Below are 21,567 nucleotides of genomic sequence, written 5' to 3'. Positions count from 1 at the left end.
AGATGATAGCATGTCCAATTAGCAAAATATGCACTTTGACCAAGTTTTTGATCCATTTAAGGTCAAAAAAGTGTGGGGGTCTGTCAGACAACCCCAGGATCGCCCCAGCCGATGGATCCCCACCAGCTGAGAACGATCCCCTACTGTGAGAGACCTCAAGAGATCCCCACCGTTAATCACGCTCCGATCCTGAGGTCCTGATTCATCAACCAGACTTTTGTGCCTGTCTCGTTAGAGTTCTAAGAGACAGTTGTACGAACCTATAGAACAGATCCTGTTCAAGTAAGGTCGTGCTCTGTTCTCCCGTTGGGGTTCTAATGTAGCTTGAAGATATCTTGGGAATTGTGATGTGGGACTAAGTGTCGTCGTTGCGGATCGACTCGGCGAGTCATCCTACGTCGTTGTCGCGAGTCCAGATTCGTGATTGGTGAGTGGTGCTGTGGACTGTATCAAAAAATGGTGCAATGGATCCTGATCGATGGATTTTTGTTTTTGTTTTTCGAGGTTGCTGCTTTTCATATTTCTCAGATGTTTTTATTCATCATAATTCTTGAGATATGTTTCTAAAATACCTGTCGATAGAAGGTTTCGGGTCGAGAATTTAGGCATCGAGCCTAGAAGAACGGACATTGCGCCAAGAAGATCAAAGTTGCGAAGGTCCAATATAACTATATATCCATCTGAACTATTATTGCGTAGGTCAAGAACGGACATCAATACAACCCAACTATTATTAAAAAAATAAAAATTATATATCCATCTGAACTGCATGGATATATACAAATATAACTATATTTATGACTAACGTAGATAAATTAAACATGTCAGAATATTAAACATTGGGCCGGAGTGAACATATTAGAATATTGGACGTCGGGCCGGAAGAACGATCGACCTGTCGATAGAAGGTTTCGGGTCGAGAATTTAGGCATCGAGCCTAGAAGAACGGACATTGCGCCAAGAAGATCGAAGTTGCGAAGGTCCAATATAACTATATATCCATCTGAACTATTATTGCGTAGGTCAAGAACGGACATCAATACAACCCAACTATTATTAAAAAAATGAAAATTATATATCCATCTGAACTGCATGGATATATACAAATATAACTATATTTATGTTTAGCATTAGATATATATGTCTCATTTTATTTGAGGACTTTTTGCAAGTAAAAGAACTTAAACAGCAATAGAAGATGCATGTCCAATTAACAAACAAAATATGCATGGTCCAAAAGAGGATTGTGGGTCTGTCAGACAACCCCAGGATCGCATTTATTTTTAGCACTTCCATCATTCAATAAGAACAACTAACTTCTATATCAATTTTAGTATTTTTAACTATGTTTACAATATTTTTATCACATTTATTTTTAGCACTTCCATCATTCAAAAACATGATTACTAAGAAATTAAATACTTGGTCGAAATGTCATCTCTATCTGATTGACACATAGTTAATATTTATGTTGAATCTCGAATTTTGATGATGAAACTAATTATAATATTATTCTAATATGCGTTTAAGTGTCGTAGGACCAACGTAGATAAATTAAACATGTCAGAATATTAAACATTGGGCCGGAGTGAACATATCAGAATATTGGACGTCGGGCCGGAAGAACGATCGACCTGTCGATAGAAGGTTTCGGGTCGAGAATTTAGGCATCGAGCCTAGAAGAACGGACATTGCGCCAAGAAGATCGAAGTTGCGAAGGTCCAATATAACTATATATCCATCTGAACTATTATTGCGTAGGTCAAGAACGGACATCAATACAACCCAACTATTATTAAAAAAATGAAAATTATATATCCATCTGAACTGCATGGATATATACAAATATAACTATATTTATGTTTAGCATTAGATATATATGTCTCATTTTATTTGAGGACTTTCTGCAAGTAAAAGAACTTAAACAGCAATAGAAGATGCATGTCCAATTAACAAACAAAATATGCATGGTCCAAAAGAGGATTGTGGGTCTGTCAGACAACCCCAGGATCGCATTTATTTTTAGCACTTCCATCATTCAATAAGAACAACAAACTTCTATATCAATTTTAGTATTTTTAACTATGTTTACAATATTTTTATCACATTTATTTTTAGCACTTCCATCATTCAAAAACATGATTACTAAGAAATTAAATACTTGGTCGAAATGTCATCTCTATCTGATTGACACATAGTTAATATTTATGATGAATCTCGAATTTTGATGATGAAACTAATTATAATATTATTCTAATATGCGTTTAAGTGACGTAGGACTAACGTAGACAAATTAAACATGTCAGAATATTAAACATTGGGCCGGAGTGAACATATCAGAATATTGGACGTCGGGCCGGAAGAACGATCGACCTGTCGATAGAAGGTTTCGGGTCGAGAATTTTAGTATTTTTAACTATGTTTACAATATTTTTATCACATTTATTTTTAGCACTTCCATCATTCAAAAACATGATTACTAAGAAATTAAATACTTGGTCGAAATGTCATCTCTATCTGATTGACACATAGTTAATATTTATGTTGAATCTCGAATTTTGATGATGAAACTAATTATAATATTATTCTAATATGCGTTTAAGTGACGTAGGACTAACGTAGACAAATTAAACATGTCAGAATATTAAACATTGGGCCGGAGTGAACATATCAGAATATTGGACGTCGGGCCGGAAGAACGATCGACCTGTCGATAGAAGGTTTCGGGTCGAGAATTTTAGTATTTTTAACTATGTTTACAATATTTTTATCACATTTATTTTTACCACTTCCATCATTCAAAAACTTGATTACTAAGAAATTAAATACTTGGTCGAAATGTCATCTCTATCTGATTGACACATAGTTAATATTTATGTTGAATCTCGAATTTTGATGATGAAACTAATTATAATATTATTCTAATATGCGTTTAAGTGACGTAGGACTAACGTAGACAAATTAAACATGTCAGAATATTAAACATTGGGCCGGAGTGAACATATCAGAATATTGGACGTCGGGCCGGAAGAACGATCGACCTGTCGATAGAAGGTTTCGGGTCGAGAATTTTAGTATTTTTAACTATGTTTACAATATTTTTATCACATTTATTTTTACCACTTCCATCATTCAAAAACTTGATTACTAAGAAATTAAATACTTGGTCGAAATGTCATCTCTATCTGATTGACACATAGTTAATATTTATGTTGAATCTCGAATTTTGATGTTGAAACTAATTATAATATTATTCTAATATGCGTTTAAGTGACGTAGGACTAACGTAGACAAATTAAACATGTCAGAATATTAAACATTGGGCCGGAGTGAACATATCAGAATATTGGACGTCGGGCCGGAAGAACGATCGACCAGTCGATAGAAGGTTTCGGGTCGAGAATTTTAGTATTTTTAACTATGTATACAATATTTTTATCTCATTTATTTTTAGCACTTCCATCATTCAAAAACATGATTACTAAGAAATTAAATACTTGGTCGAAATGTCATCTCTATCTGATTGACACATAGTTAATATTTATGTTGAATCTCGAATTTTGATGATGAAACTAATTATAATATTATTCTAATATGCATTTAAGTGACGTAGGACTAACGTAGACAAATTAAACATGTCAGAATATTAAACATTGGGCCGGAGTGAACATATCAGAATATTGGACGTCAGGCCGGAAGAACGATCGACCTGTCGATAGAAGTTTTCGGGTCGAGAATTTTAGTATTTTTAACTATGTTTACAATATTTTTATCACATTTATTTTTAGCACTTCCATCATTCAAAAACATGATTACTAAGAAATTAAATACTTGGTCGAAATGTCATCTCTATCTAATTGACACATAGTTAATATTTATGTTGAATCTCGAATTTTGATGATGAAACTAATTATAATATTATTCTAATATGCGTTTAAGTGACGTAGGACTAACGTAAACAAATTAAACATTTCAGAATATTAAACATTGGGCCGGAGTGAACATATCAGAATATTGGACGTCGGGCCGGAAGAACGATCGATCTGTCGATAGAAGGTTTCGGATCGAGAATTTTAGAATTTTTAACTATGTTTACAATATTTTTATCACATTTATTTTTAGCACTTCCATCATTCAAAAATATAATTACTAAGAAATTAAATACTTGGTCGAAATGTCATCTCTATCTGATTGACACATAGTTAATATTTATGTTGAATCTCGAATTTTGATGATGAAACTAATTATAATATTATTCTAATATGCGTTTAAGTGACGTAGGACTAACATAGACAAATTAAACATGTCAGAATATTAAACATTGGGCCGAAGTGAACATATCAGAATATTGGACGTCGGGCCGGAAGAACGATCGACCTGTCGATAGAAGGTTTCGGGTCGAGAATTTTAGTATTTTTAACTATGTTTACAATATTTTTATCACATTTATTTTTAGCACTTCCATCATTCAAAAACATGATTACTAAGAAATTAAATACTTGGTCGAAATGTCATCTCAATCTGATTGACACATAGTTAATATTTATGTTGAATCTCGAATTTTGATGATGAAACTAATTATAATATTATTCTAATATGCGTTTAAGTGACGTAGGACTAACGTAGACAAATTAAACATTTCAGAATATTAAACATTGGGCCGTAGTGAACATGTCAGAATATTGGACGTCGGGCCGGAAGAACGATCGACCTGTCGATAGAAGGTTTCGGGTCGAGAATTTTAGTATTTTTAACTATGTTTACAATATTTTTATCACATTTATTTTTACCACTTCCATCATTCAAAAACTTGATTACTAAGAAATTAAATACTTGGTCGAAATGTCATCTCTATCTGATTGACACATAGTTAATATTTATGTTGAACCTCGAATTTTGATGTTGAAACTAATTATAATATTATTCTAATATGCGTTTAAGTGACGTAGGACTAACGTAGACAAATTAAACATGTCAGAATATTAAACATTGGGCCGGAGTGAACATATCAGAATATTGGACGTCGGGCCGAAAGAACGATCGTCCAGTCGATAGAAGGTTTCGGGTCGAGAATTTTAGTATTTTTAACTATGTTTACAATATTTTTATCACATTTATTTTTAGCACTTCCATCATTCAAAAACATGATTACTAAGAAATTAAATACTTGGTCGAAATGTCATCTCTATCTGATTGACACAGTTAATATTTATGTTGAATCTCGAATTTTGATGATGAAACTAGTTATAATATTATTCTAATATGCATTTAAGTGACGTAGGACTAACGTAGACAAATTAAACATGTCAGAATATTAAACATTGGGCCGGAGTGAACATATCAAAATATTGGACGTCAGGCCGGAAGAACGATCGACCTGTCGATAGAAGTTTTCGGGTCGAGAATTTTAGTATTTTTAACTATGTTTACAATATTTTTATCACATTTATTTTTAGCACTTCCATCATTCCAAAACATGATTACTAAGAAATTAAATACTTGGTCGAAATGTCATCTCTATCTAATTGACACATAGTTAATATTTATGTTGAATCTCGAATTTTGATGATGAAACTAATTATAATATTATTCTAATATGCGTTTAAGTCACGTAGGACTAACGTAGACAAATTAAACATTTCAGAATATTAAACATTGGGCCGGAGTGAACATATCAAAATATTGGACGTCGGGCCGGAAGAACGATCGATCTGTCGATAGAAGGTTTCGGATCGAGAATTTTAGAATTTTTAACTATGTTTACAATATTTTTATCACATTTATTTTTAGCACTTCCATCATTCAAAAATATAATTACTAAGAAATTAAATACTTGGTCGAAATGTCATCTCTATCTGATTGACACATAGTTAATATTTATGTTGAATCTCGAATTTTGATGATGAAACTAATTATAATATTATTCTAATATGCGTTTAAGTGACGTAGGACTAACGTAGACAAATTAAACATGTCAGAATATTAAACATTGGGCCGGAGTGAACATATCAGAATATTGGACGTCGGGCCGGAAGAACGATCGACCTGTCGATAGAAGGTTTCGGGTCCAGAATTTTAGTATTTTTAACTATGTTTACAATATTTTTATCACATTTATTTTTAGCACTTCCATCATTCAAAAACATGATTACTAAGAAATTAGATACTTGGTCGAAATGTCATCTCAATCTGATTGACACATAGTTAATATTTATGTTGAATCTCGAATTTTGATGATGAAACTAATTATAATATTATTATAATATGCGTTTAAGTGACGTAGGACTAACGTAGACAAATTAAACATTTCAGAATATTAAACATTGGGCCGGAGTGAACAAATCAGAATATTGGACGTCGGGCCGGAAGAACGATCGACCTGTCGATAGAAGGTTTCGGGTCGAGAATTTTAGTATTTTTAACTATGTTTACAATATTTTTATCACATTTATTTTTAGCACTTCCATCATTCAAAAACATGATTACTAAGAAATTAAATACTTGGTCGAAATGTCATCTCTATCTGATTGACACATAGTTAATATTTATGTTGAATCTCGAATTTTGATGATGAAACTAATTATAATATTATTCTAATATGCGTTTAAGTGACGTAGGACTAACGTAGACAAATTAAACATGTCAGAATATTAAACATTGGGCCGGAGTGAACATATCAGAATATTGGACGTCGGGCCGGAAGAACGATCGACCTGTCGATAGAAGGTTTCGGGTCGAGAATTTTAGTATTTTTAACTATGTTTACAATATTTTTATCACATTTATTTTTACCACTTCCATCATTCAAAAACATGATTACTAAGAAATTAAATACTTGGTTGAAATGTCATCTCTATCTGATTGACACATAGTTAATATTTATGTTGAATCTCGAATTTTGATGATGAAACTAATTATAATATTATTCTAATATGCATTTAAGTGACGTAGGACTAACGTAGACAAATTAAACATGTCAGAATATTAAACATTGGGCCGGAGTGAACATATCAGAATATTGGACGTCGGGCCGGAAGAACGATCGACCTGTCGATAGAAGGTTTCGGGTCGAGAATTTTAGTATTTTTAACTATGTTTACAATATTTTTATCACATTTATTTTTACCACTTCCATCATTCAAAAACATGATTACTAAGAAATTAAATACTTGGTTGAAATGTCATCTCTATCTGATTGACACATAGTTAATATTTATGTTGAATCTCGAATTTTGATGATGAAACTAATTATAATATTATTCTAATATGCATTTAAGTGACGTAGGACTAACGTAGACAAATTAAACATGTCAGAATATTAAACATTGGGCCGGAGTGAACATATCAGAATATTGGACGTCAGGCCGGAAGAACGATCGACCTGTCGATAGAAGTTTTCGGGTCGAGAATTTTAGTATTTTTAACTATGTTTACAATATTTTTATCACATTTATTTTTAGCACTTCCATCATTCAAAAACATGATTACTAAGAAATTAAATACTTGGTCGAAATGTCATCTCTATCTGATTGACACATAGTTAATATTTATGTTGAATCTCGAATTTTGATGATGAAACTAATTATTATATTATTCTAATATGTGTTTAAGTGACGTAGGACTAACGTAGACAAATTAAACATGTCAGAATATTAAACATTGGGCCGGAGTGAACATATCAGAATATTGGACGTCGGGCCGGAAGAACGATCGATCTGTCGATAGAAGGTTTCGGATCGAGAATTTTAGAATTTTTAACTATGTTTACAATATTTTTATCACATTTATTTTTAGCACTTCCATCATTCAAAAATATAATTACTAAGAAATTAAATACTTGGTCGAAATGTCATCTCTATCTGATTGACACATAGTTAATATTTATGTTGAATCTCGAATTTTGATGATGAAACTAATTATAATATTATTCTAATATGCGTTTAAGTGACGTAGGACTAACGTAGACAAATTAAACATGTCAGAATATTAAACATTGGGCCGGAGTGAACATATCAGAATATTGGACGTCGGGCCGGAAGAACGATCGACCTGTCGATAGAAGGTTTCGGGTCGAGAATTTTAGTATTTTTAACTATGTTTACAATATTTTTATCACATTTATTTTTAGCACTTCCGTCATTCAAAAACATGATTACTAAGAAATTAAATACTTGGTCGAAATGTCATCTCTATCTGATTGACACAGTTAATATTTATGTTGAATCTCGAATTTTGAAGATGAAACTAATTATAATATTATTCTAATATGCGTTTAAGTGACGTAGGACTAACGTAGACAAATTAAACATGTCAGAATATTAAACATTGGGCCGGAGCGAACATATCAGAATATTGGACGTCGGGCCGGAAGAACGATCGACCTGTCGATAGAAGGTTTCGGGTCGAGAATTTTAGTATTTTTAACTATGTTTACAATATTTTTATCACATTTATTTTTACCACTTCCATCATTCAAAAACTTGATTACTAAGAAATTAAATACTTGGTCGAAATGTCATCTCTATCTGATTGACACATAGTTAATATTTATGTTGAATCTCGAATTTTGATGATGAAACTAATAATAATATTATTCTAATATGTGTTTAAGTGACGTAGGACTAACGTAGACAAATTAAACATGTCAGAATATTAAACATTGGGCCGGAGTGAACATATCAGAATATTGGACGTCGGGCCGGAAGAACGATCGACCTGTCGATAGAAGGTTTCGGGTCGAGAATTTTAGTATTTTTAACTATGTTTACAATATTTTTATCACATTTGTTTTTACCACTTCCATCATTCAAAAACTTGATTACTAAGAAATTAAATACTTGGTCGAAATGTCATCTCTATCTGATTGACACATAGTTAATATTTATGTTGAATCTCGAATTTTGATGATGAAATTAATTATAATATTATTCTAATATGTGTTTAAGTGACGTAGGACTAACGTAGACAAATTAAACATGTCAGAATATTAAACATTGGGCCGGAGTGAACATATCAGAATATTGGACGTCGGGCCGGAAGAACGATCGATCTGTCGATAGAAGGTTTCGGATCGAGAATATTAGTATTTTTAACTATGTTTACAATATTTTTATCACATTTATTTTTAGCACTTCCATCATTCAAAAATATGATTACTAAGAAATTAAATACTTGGTCGAAATGTCATCTCTATCTGATTGACACATAGTTAATATTTATGTTGAATCTCGAATTTTGATGATGAAACTAATTATAATATTATTCTAATATGTGTTTAAGTGACGTAGGACTAACGTAGACAAATTAAACATGTCAGAATATTAAACATTGGGCCGGAGTGAACATATAAGAATATTGGACGTCGGGCCGGAAGAACGATCGACCTGTCGATAGAAGGTTTCGGGTCGAGAATTTTAGTATTTTTAACTATGTTTACAATATTTTTATCACATTTATTTTTAGCACTTCCATCATTCAAAAACATGATTACTAAGAAATTAAATACTTGGTCGAAATGTCATCTCTATCTGATTGACACATAGTTAATATTTATGTTGAATCTCGAATTTTGATGATGAAATTAATTATAATATTATTCTAATATGCTTTTAAGTGACGTAGGACTAACGTAGACAAATTAAACATGTCAGAATATTAAACATTGGGCCGGAGTGAACATATCAGAATATTGGACGTCGGGCCGGAAGAACGATCGACCTGTCGATAGAAGGTTTCGGGTCGAGAATTTTAGTATTTTTAACTATGTTTACAATATTTTTATCAGATTTGTTTTTACCACTTCCATCATTCAAAAACTTGATTACTAAGAAATTAAATACTTGGTCGAAATGTCATCTCTATCTGATTGACACATAGTTAATATTTATGTTGAATCTCGAATTTTGATGATGAAATTAATTATAATATTATTCTAATATGCGTTTAAGTGACGTAGGACTAACGTAGACAAATTAAACATGTCAGAATATTAAACATTGGGCCGGAGTGAACATATCAGAATATTGGACGTCGGGCCGGAAGAACGATCGATCTGTCGATAGAAGGTTTCGGATCGAGAATTTTAGTATTTTTAACTATGTTTACAATATTTTTATCACATTTATTTTTAGCACTTCCATCATTCAAAAATATGATTACTAAGAAATTAAATACTTGGTCGAAATGTCATCTCTATCTGATTGACACATAGTTAATATTTATGTTGAATCTCGAATTTTGATGATGAAACTAATTATAATATTATTCTAATATGTGTTTAAGTGACGTAGGACTAACGTAGACAAATTAAACATGTCAGAATATTAAACATTGGGCCGGAGTGAACATATCAGAATATTGGACGTCGGGCCGGAAGAACGATCGACCTGTCGATAGAAGGTTTCGGGTCGAGAATTTTAGTATTTTTAACTATGTTTACAATATTTTTATCACATTTATTTTTAGCACTTCCATCATTCAAAAACATGATTACTAAGAAATTAAATACTTGGTCGAAATGTCATCTCTATCTGATTGACACATAGTTAATATTTATGTTGAATCTCGAATTTTGATGATGAAATTAATTATAATATTATTCTAATATGCTTTTAAGTGACGTAGGACTAACGTAGACAAATTAAACATGTCAGAATATTAAACATTGGGCCGGAGTGAACATATCAGAATATTGGACGTCGGGCCGGAAGAACGATCGACCTGTCGATAGAAGGTTTCGGGTCGAGAATTTTAGTATTTTTAACTATGTTTACAATATTTTTATCACATTTGTTTTTACCACTTCCATCATTCAAAAACTTGATTACTAAGAAATTAAATACTTGGTCGAAATGTCATCTCTATCTGATTGACACGTAGTTAATATTTATGTTGAATCTCGAATTTTGATGATGAAACTAATTATAATATTATTCTAATATGCGTTTAAGTGACGTAGGACTAACGTAGACAAATTAAACATGTCAGAATATTAAACATTGGGCCGGAGTGAACATATCAGAATATTGGACGTCGGGCCGGAAGAACGATCGATCTGTCGATAGAAGGTTTCGGATCGAGAATTTTAGTATTTTTAACTATGTTTACAATATTTTTATCACATTTATTTTTACCACTTCCATCATTCAAAAATATGATTACTAAGAAATTAAATACTTGGTCGAAATGTCATCTCTATCTGATTGACACATAGTTAATATTTATGTTGAATCTCGAATTTTGATGATGAAACTAATTATAATATTATTCTAATATGTGTTTAAGTGACGTAGGACTAACGTAGACAAATTAAACATGTCAGAATATTAAACATTGGGCCGGAGTGAACATATCAGAATATTGGACGTCGGGCCGGAAGAACGATCGACCTGTCGATAGAAGGTTTCGGGTCGAGAATTTTAGTATTTTTAACTATGTTTACAATATTTTTATCACATTTATTTTTAGCACTTCCATCATTCAAAAACATGATTACTAAGAAATTAAATACTTGTTCGAAATGTCATCTCTATCTGATTGACACATAGTTAATATTTATGTTGAATCTCGAATTTTGATGATGAAATTAATTATAATATTATTCTAATATGCGTTTAAGTGACGTAGGACTAATGTAGATAAATTAAACATGTCAGAATATTAAACATTGGGCCGGAGTGAACATATCAGAATATTGGACGTCGGGCCGGAAGAACGATCGGCCTGTCGATAGAAGGTTTCGGGTCGAGAATTTAGGTATCGAGCCTAGAAGAACGGACATTGCGCCAAGAAGATCGAAGTTGCGAAGGTCCAATATAACTATATATCCATCTGAACTATTATTGCGTAGGTCAAGAACGGACATCAATACAACCCAACTATTATTAAAAAAATGAAAATTATATATCCATCTGAACTGCATAGATATATACAAATATAACTATATTTATGTTTAGCATTAGATATATATGTCTCATTTTATTTGAGGACTTTTTGCAAGTAAAAGAACTTAAACAGCAATAGAAGATGCATGTCCAATTAACAAACAAAATATGCATGGTCCAAAAGAGGATTGTGGGTCTGTCAGACAACCCCAGGATCACATTTATTTTTAGCACTTCCATCATTCAATAAGAACAACTAACTTCTATATCAATTTTAGTATTTTTAACTATGTTTACAATATTTTTATCACATTTATTTTTAGCAATTCCATCATTCAAAAACATGATTACTAAGAAATTAAATACTTGGTAGAAATGTCATGTCTATCTGATTGACACATAGTTAATATTTGTGTTGAATCTCAGATTTTGATGATGAAACTAATTGTAGTGTTGTTCTAATATGCGTTTGAGTGACGTAGGGCTAATGTCGATCAGGAGATGTAAATTAAACATGTCATAATATTGAACATTGGACCGGAGTGAACATATCAGAATATTGGATGTCGGACCGGAGGAACGGTCAACCTGTCGGCAGAAGGCTTCAGGTCGAGAATTTAGGTATCGAGCCTAGAAGAACGGACATTGCGACAAGGAGATCGAAGTTGCGGAGGTCAATATACCAATTGAACAAAGACCACAAAAGAGGACGAAATATAATTATATAATTATATTTTAACACATAAACTTTGTCAACTTTTAAATAAATATAAATTATTGATGTGGTGCTTTGCAAACCAAAAATAATAGGAAGATTGAAGATACCAACCAATACCTGATCTCTAATTAGTTCTTATGTTATAACACTCTATTTTCACTTTTATTCATATACTATATTTATGAGTAAAATATGATGTTACCTTTTTTATTTATCAATGCTATCAAATATAACACATTAGAAAAGTGTACAAATTTAAACATCCTAACTTACTAAATAAAACGATAAAATGTTCCTTATACAAATTGATGTTTAACATCTGCACATAGATTATAAACATATACATTTTTCATTTAAACTCATGTACATTAAAAAAAAAACCCACAGAAAACCACAAGCAAAAGGGAAACTAGCAAAAAGATTGGGCAGTTCGTGTAGCACTAAATGGGCTGGCTTTATCTCTAATATATGGCTTGGAACATTGTGATATTTAGGATGTGGGACTAAATATTATTGGATTCCTGCCTCTGAAGCGGATAATTCTATCACGAGTGAAGAGAAGTGTTGGGCGAGTTTTGTCACGTCATGATGCCCGCCAGCTTCAGGCTGGTGTTTGCCAAGCTACTACATACATTGCCATATTCCTCTCTCTCTAAACGATGCCAAGCTACATACATTGCCATATTCCTCTCTCTCTCTAAACGAGGCGTACGAGAATCAGGTTGGGGTTCCTTAAGCTGTAAACAATGGTAGATTCTTCTTCTTCTTCTTCCTCTCTCTCTCACGCATCTCGATATCATCCGCTTGAGCGATGCGTCTAAGCTTCAGGTTCTTCTCTCTCTCTATCTTCGTCACGTGTGCACGTCAAAAAAACTACTTCAAAATATTTTTGTTATTGCTCTCACAATTATCTTCATAAGCTCTTCCTTTCATTATCATATCTATATAAAGAAGTGTTTGACCCAACATTCGAGTCGAACGTCCAAAAAACGTGTTTTGGGTCTGTCAGACAACCCCAGGATCGCCCCAGCCGATGGGCACCACCAGCTGAGAACGATCCCCTACTGTGAGAGACCTCGAGAGATCCCCACCGTTAATCACGCTCCGATCCTGAGGTCCTGAATCATCAACCAGACTTTTGTGCCTATCTCGTTAGAGTTCTAAGAGACAGTTGTACGAACCTATAGAACAGATCCTGTTCAAGTAAGGTCGTGCTGTGTTGTCCTGTTGAGGTTCTAATATAGCTTGAAGATGTCTTCAGACACTGTGATGTGGGACTAAGTGTTGTCGTTGCGGGTCCACTCGGCGAGTCATTCGACATTGTAATATAGTTTTTGATACATGAAAGTCCAAAAAAAGTGTGTGGGTCTGTCAGACAACCCCAGGATCGCCCCAGCCGATGCGGCAACAACAGCTGAGAACGATCCCCTACTGTGAGAGACCTCGAGAGATTCCCACCGTTAATCACGCTCCGATCCCGAGGTCCTAAATCATCAACCAGACTTTGGTGCCTATCTCGTTAGAGTTCTAAGAAACAGTTGTACGAACCTATAGAACAGATCCTGTTCAAGTAAGGTCGTGCTGTGTTCGCCCGTTGAGGTTCTAATATAGCTTGAATATGTCTTCAGACATTGTGATGTGGGACTAAGTGTCATCGTTACGGGTCCACGTGGCGAGTCATCCGACGTCGTTGTTCCGAGTCCAGATTCGTGATTGGTGAGTGGTGCTGTGGAGTGTATCAAAAAATGGTGCCAATGGATCCCGATCGATGGATTTTTGTTTTTGTTTTTCGAGGTTGCTGCTTTTCATATTTCTCAGATGTTTTTATTCATCATAATTCTTGAGATATGTTTCTAAAATACCACATTACACCATATGGATTGGTTGATATGATGAATCAGTTCATCAATTTAGATCGATCACTACTGAACTATGGATCACTCTAATTCTCACATGTAAGATTTATAGTGATATTTATAATATATTTGAATAGATTTATAATTTTTTTATTGAAAAACGTTATGAGTGAAGCAAATGAATACAAAACCTTATATAAATCAGCTCATACAGAAAAATATTTTTTTAATAATTTTTAATTGTTTAGAAATAAGAACAACCAACTTCTATATCAATTATTTTAGTATTTTTAACTATGTTTACAATATTTTTATCACAACTACTTTTAGCACTTCCATCAAAACACTATAAGCTCGCTTATTTAGAAACACGACTACTTAAAAAATTGAATATTTGATCAAAATGTTATCTCTATCTATTCGGTTGACACTCGACTAATATATCAGGTCTCCTTAACTCACATTCCAAGCTTAATCGATCAATACATCATGCGTGGCTCAAGTCTACAAGGCTAATAATATTGTACCGAAAAGAAGATTCATACAGTTGCATGAGATTGCTCACATAACGTTAATGATAAATTGTTACTCTGTATCTTTAGATTGATTTCATAATCTCATTAATGACCAAATAATAATTCCTATTTAACTTTGACCTCAACCCAATAGTCACATATGACATAATAAAAGACTCAAATATATTTATATCATTTTGTCACGAGATGAATAACCAAAATTTATCATAACAATAATAATATTAATTTAAACATATATAAAGTTTAATCATATATATAACTATATAATATTATTTTAACACATAGGCTTTGTCAACTTTTACTTATATTCCATTGACGTGTCACCTAACTGCATCTTTACACGCATATTCTCTGGGAGACTTGGTTTAGGCTTCAACACCTGCATTTAGAGTCGAATGATTAAGTAGAACTTGACTTTGCGCTTAAAAGCAAGTAAGATAGTATGCTGATCTGACAATCTTGGAAACTTGATAGCTACTTAGTTCTTATCTTATAACATCCTATATTTACTTCCATTCATATCCTATGCTGCTACCCTTTTATTTATCAATGATATTAAATATAACACATCAATAAAGTGTACAAATTTGAATATCCTAAATTGCTAAATAAAATGATAAAGTTTTCCTTATGCAAATTGATATTTAACATCTATACATAGATTATACAAATTAACGTTTAACATCTACACATAGATTAATATTTTTAGTATAACATTTTTATTTTTTTATTTAATTATCTATTACTCCATCCATATTATTTACATATTGTTTAAACTTCAAACTTATTTTAGATAATCTTATTTTAGACATAATCAAAACTAAATCAAACCTGAAGAATCACTTATGATTTATTGTGATACCAAAATATTTTATAATCATCGTGTATATATTTATTGTCATGATATAACTTCATATTTAAGTCCACTAGTATGGCTTATTAAGTTGAGTGATTTTTTTTTGTAAAATATTTATGTAGGTGCCGATGCTTTTATATATTTTTGTTAGCATAAAAATTGTTACATGCTATATGTAATACAGACAAAATCTTTTATGCTAGGATTGAAATCAAATAATATTAGATTGGTTTTACATACCTTTTGATATCATTTGAAAATGATCTCTATGTGATATTTAAAGACACCGTCTTTAGATCCAAAGCCACTATCAATATGTAAGAAGAACTAGAATCTCATTCTTTTCTTTTTTTATCTTTTTACAGGACCACTTAGATTGATGATTCAAGGAGGTTGAGAAAGAAACTGTAATCTCTCAACTACATCCTCTATGAGATGTGTTTTTAGTCTTTAGATGTCTTATCTATTTATAGGAGAGTTTAGTCTTTAGATGTCTTATCTATTTATAGGAGAGTTTAGTCTTTAGATGTCTTATCTATTTATAGGAGAGATTAGAGTGTGTAGGATAAGTTATTAGGAGAGTTCCTAGTATCCATGAATCTTACTTTAATATTGACTTCTTTCCTATTGACTAATATCTATCATTATAATTTAATTAGTTCTATTATATATTTTATTTAATTATAAAGGGTCACATAATCTAATATTCGATCGAATAATTGATAAGATATAAAAGATATTCAAAATCAAAATAAATAAATAAAAATTATTTGAAAATAATTTTATCTAATTGGATTCTAAAAAAATTTTGAAAAGTATTTTATACATGACCATAAATTTTAAAAACAAGCCAATAAACATAATAATACTACATTAAATTCAACTATTAATGCGCGTCATAGCGGTTGTATATCTGTTAGGATCGGAGCGGCACTAAGAGGGGGGGGGGGGTGAATTAGTGCAGCGGATTAAAATGTTGGTTTCGACAAATCTTTCGTACGATAAGAACGGAACTTGAAAAGCTTAACTTGAAAGCGTATTCTTAATGTTGCGCAGCAAAGGTAATAAAGAACTAAAGCATGTAAGTAGGTTTGCAGTAATGTAAATAGCAATAATGAAATGCAAACCAGAGATCACGCCGATTTTAGAGTGGTTCGATCAAATGACCTACATCCACTTGCGAGGCCCCTCTTCGATGAGGCTCCCACCTTCCACTAGCAAATCTCTTGAAATGGAAGGGCAAATACCTCTCTTACAACCTTTTACAAGCAGTTCAACCTCTTACAAATTTTCAGCAAGAAAGGAGGTGAACTCTCTAGCAAATTGAAAACAAGAAAGGCAAAGACTCTTGTAAGGCTTTTCTCTCAATCACTTGCTGCTCAAAGAGTTGTATTCTCAGCTGAGACTTGAGGGGTATTTATAGGCCTCAAGAGGATTCAAATTTGGGCTCCAAAAATTTGAATTCTCTTATGTTCCCGATGCTGGCGGTGCCACCGCCCAGCCAAGCGGTGCCACTGCCCAGCGCTCGGGTGCTGGACGGTGCAACCGCCCAGCCCAGGAGGTGTCACCGCCCAGCTCTCGGGTGCTGGGCGGTGCCACCGCCTAGGCCAAATCAGCTCACTGGTTGGGCTCCAAACTTGGCCCAAACCAGTCCGAACTCGGGCCCAATTGGCCCCTACTTGGGTTATAAGATTAACACCTAATCCTAACCCTAATTAACGTACTAACTACGAATTTAAAGACATTTTCTAAGCTATTACAAAGTCCGTAAGTCAAGACTTCTTCCGGCGAACTTCCGACGGTCTTCCGATAAACTCTCGAAAACCATTCTGCGGACTCCCGGCAAGCTCCTAGACTTCACGATTTGATCTTGGCGAGTTCCAACGAGCTTCTTCGGCAAGCTCCGGTCGTTCTCGGTGAGCTCCGCGAACTTCCAACGAACCTTCCGGCGAGCTTCCAAAAAACCTTTCGACAAGCTCCCTACTCATTCTCGGCTAGTCCTGGCAGCATTCCCGACGAACCTTCGGACTTCCGTCGAACCCTCGAACTCCCAACGAATCCTTCGTGCTTGACTCCAACACTTTGTTTCGCTTTATGTCTTCATCGTTATCGTAGTTAATCCTGCACACATAAACCAAAACTCAACTCCGATCTAGACAATTATTACAACCCGAATTGATATTTTGTTGCCCGGCACGTCATTGGTTGGCGCTTTGTCCGATTCTTCGGTGCATCGTCCTTTCTTACGGCTTGTTGCCCAATCGGCGATTGACCTCCGTAACCCCAATATCCTTGGCACAATTTCGCTCTCCTTGGCCCGATGCCCGATGTCCGAAGCATTCAACCATCCAATATCCTAACGTGATCTCTTCCGGCGCAATGTCAATTCCTCCTGCGTCAATTGTCTAAACCTGATCGAGTAGACCTGCATCGCTCAAAATGCAGTTTAAATCATAAACACATATCAAGTGGTTTCATCATCAAAATACGAGATTCAACAATCTCCCCCTTTTTGATGATGACAACCACTTGATGACAGAGTTAACCTTAACTCCCGGAGTTTAAACAAACTCCCCCTATCAATATGCCATATTGATAGAACCTTGAATTCAAACTGAATTCAAGTCATTGCAATATTCATCATGAATACTTGCAACACATCATCATGAACATATGCATAAACTTATGCATATCATGTCATCAACATACTTCTCCCCCTTTGTCATCAACAAAAAGGAGAAGTACAACTATTCTTTGTGTTTGTAATATAAGTTCAACTCATTGCATGAAAAAACATAATATTAAGTTTTATCATCATGCAGTTTTGAAGCTAGAAAATTTAGCAAGTAATGCATCATGCTTAGGACATTCAAGCTATCAAGTTTTAGATATGCAAGTTTTATAGCATACAAGATAGCACTTTTGGTAATGTTCAAGATAGCAAGTTCTACATCATGCAAGCTAGCAAAATGTTTGAAAAAGTGATCAAGTTTTGCAACATACAAGCTAGTAAAAATGTCAAACTAGCAAGAGATAATGTTTTACATGAGGCAAGCAAACAATTTGGCAAATGTTACATTTGCATCTTCTCTTTTGAGAAGTGCAATTTTTGCTTTCATCTTGAATTATGCAAGCTAGTTAGTTTGCCTCTTTTCATGATGTCCACGCTAGAAATTCTTGCTCCCCTTTGTCATTGTCTAAAAGAAGGGAAAACCCTTATATCAATTTTCATATTATGACAAAGGTAAGTATCATTCTTATTTGTGCATCATTATATATTCAAATTAAAACATACACAATTTCAATAACCTTATTTTTCATGCACGATACCGAAAAATAAATCAATCATCATTAATAAGCATATCATACATGATACTCAAACATTAAAATTTTCAAGCATTTATCAACATGTTGATCATGATACCAAACATTCATCATTTAAAGCATTCATGATACACATCATATGCAATACATTATATAAAAAGCATAAGTGTTGCATGCATCATTTTAGCAACAATTCGTAGCATTTCATCATATGACAAGATATCAGCAAGTAAAATTACAATGCTAGTTCTTGATATCTTAATATGATGCAAACATGGCATATGGCAATCATAGCATTTCGATTATCAATTTACCATATATTTCGATGCAAGCTTCTTTTGATATCTCAACATAATTCAAATTTAAATATGGCATTTATTAATTCATATATTTATCATTCAAATATGGCACTCATAGTATCAATTCATATATTTCTCCCCCTTTGTCATTACCGAAAAGAAGGGAGAAATCGATGGCAAAAAGATTTTAATCATTATACAAGCCAACTTACAAAATCATGTCATGATATCAAGAAAATTCAAGAAGGACATGATTCATTCAATAAATCCTTTTACTAGAGCAAAAGGATTATACAACCAAGGATCATGATTAAAATATATCAATATCATAGATCAAGTCATGATTCGTGATTCATCATAAAGCAAATGAGCTTTTAAGGAATTTTTGAGACATAGGAGAATGATTAATTTAAGCATGCAATGTTTCAATTAAATTCAAGTCATGAATACCAATACTTTCATATTGTGAGTATCAATTCATGAATACCAAAAGATATTATTTGTGATTCCAATTTTACAAGATCAAGATTATGATTTAAATAAAACTTATTCAAATCAAATCGGTAACTTGAAACTCATAATCAAGTCATCAAAATCAATTTCGAGATTCACAAAATATCATGAAATCATTAATCTTGATCCGATGGGAAAAGTATTTTTGAAGTGATTCTTTTTCATCTAAGCATGCCTTAGTCATTATATGTCAAATCAAGATAAGCATGAAAGTTCAAGACATAAAGGCAAAATCTTATAAAACAGCTAATCAAGCAAGATTTTAAACATCTATTTTCAAGCTAGAGTTAGTCAAGGATTCAATTATCTTATGTCATGAATTCCAATAGGCATCTCAAATTATCAACATCACATTAAAAAGATATTTCAAAAAGACATATCGATAAGTGATTCATTTGCATCATTTTATTTTTGGAAGATTCTCCTCTTTCGTAAATAAATCTAGGAGAAAAAAATGAATTAAGGGAGATATAATATGATTGAAGCATTGAACATGATTCATATTTAAAATGTGTCTCATGTCATAAGTATGAATCAAGCATTTGTGAAATCCGAAATCATCCTCAAAATCACATTCAATAAATTCATACATGACAAGCATAGATTTATTGAAAAATCGATAAGATAGAGGATCGTATTTCGTTTTTATAAATTTCTATTCATGTGATTTGCTTCTTATAAGCATTCCTTTACCTTTAATAAAACAAGTGTCAATATTTAAGACGGAAAGGTAAATTTCATAGAACAAATCATCAAGTATGATTCCATGATAACATCCTTTTAATATCTTGATATTCATCATCAAGTATGATTTCAAAAAAAATATGTTTAAGAGAAATCATTAAGACCAAATACATGATACACTCATTTATTTTTAAAATATTCATCATGTTTATTTTCATGAGATTCACAAGATTGGTAAACTAAATTCATTAATCTCAATAGGATATAAAATTTATTTCCATTTCATATAATTGATTTCATGTGAGGGTGTTCAAATCTTTTTGTGAAAACATGTATCATCATTTAAAATCAAAACAAAAGTTTCGTCATAAAATCGTCAAGACCAAACACATAAAACATCATGATATCACATCTATCATCAAAAGACTATCAAGAAATTCATACATAGATGTACATACACTTTGTCATCTTAATATGTCATGAGAATGTCATCTTAATTCATCATAAAAATGATTAAACCAAAAACATGTTAATCCAAAATGAGAGTATCAAATCAATATTCACTTCAAAAACTCATGCATGACATAAAATCATCAAAATATACATGCATGAATTAATCCTAAGCATTATATATAACTATTATCCATAATGTTGCATACATCATTCAACATTTCAAAACATAACATGTATGAAACCTTAGCAATATACTTTTCATGATCAAATTTTTAATTTTTTTTTAAAGATACTAAAAGGAAAAACATGATATAATTTTTGAAAAATAATTTTTTTTTATTTCCTATTCCTACTATCTAAATTAAGAACTCATTAAAAACTTTAAGTAATTTCAAAATAATTCAAGAGAGTTGAGTTACTTACCTTGTAGTTGAAGCTCGTCAAAA

General features: G+C 32.6%; 3 non-coding genes across 3 annotated transcripts; all 3 read right to left on the bottom strand.

Moving 5' to 3' along the window:
• Positions 1-77: 77 nt before the first annotated feature.
• Positions 78-292, bottom strand: LOC135596319 (small nucleolar RNA U3). Its single transcript, XR_010480938.1, has one exon. It is a non-coding gene; the product is annotated as a small nucleolar RNA U3 (small nucleolar RNA).
• A 13,307-nt stretch (positions 293-13,599) lies between these two features.
• LOC135596321 (small nucleolar RNA U3) lies at positions 13,600-13,813 on the bottom strand. Its single transcript, XR_010480940.1, has one exon. It is a non-coding gene; the product is annotated as a small nucleolar RNA U3 (small nucleolar RNA).
• Positions 13,814-13,965: 152 nt separating this feature from the next.
• LOC135596325 (small nucleolar RNA U3) lies at positions 13,966-14,180 on the bottom strand. The gene has a single exon (XR_010480944.1). It is a non-coding gene; the product is annotated as a small nucleolar RNA U3 (small nucleolar RNA).
• Between the last annotated feature and the right edge of the window lie 7,387 nt (positions 14,181-21,567).

This window comes from Musa acuminata, chromosome BXJ1-10 (assembly GCF_036884655.1).
Source record: "Musa acuminata AAA Group cultivar baxijiao chromosome BXJ1-10, Cavendish_Baxijiao_AAA, whole genome shotgun sequence".
NCBI lineage: Eukaryota > Viridiplantae > Streptophyta > Magnoliopsida > Zingiberales > Musaceae > Musa > Musa acuminata.
Note: the sequence above shows the minus strand (reverse complement) of the source record. Positions and strands in the feature narration are given on the sequence as shown.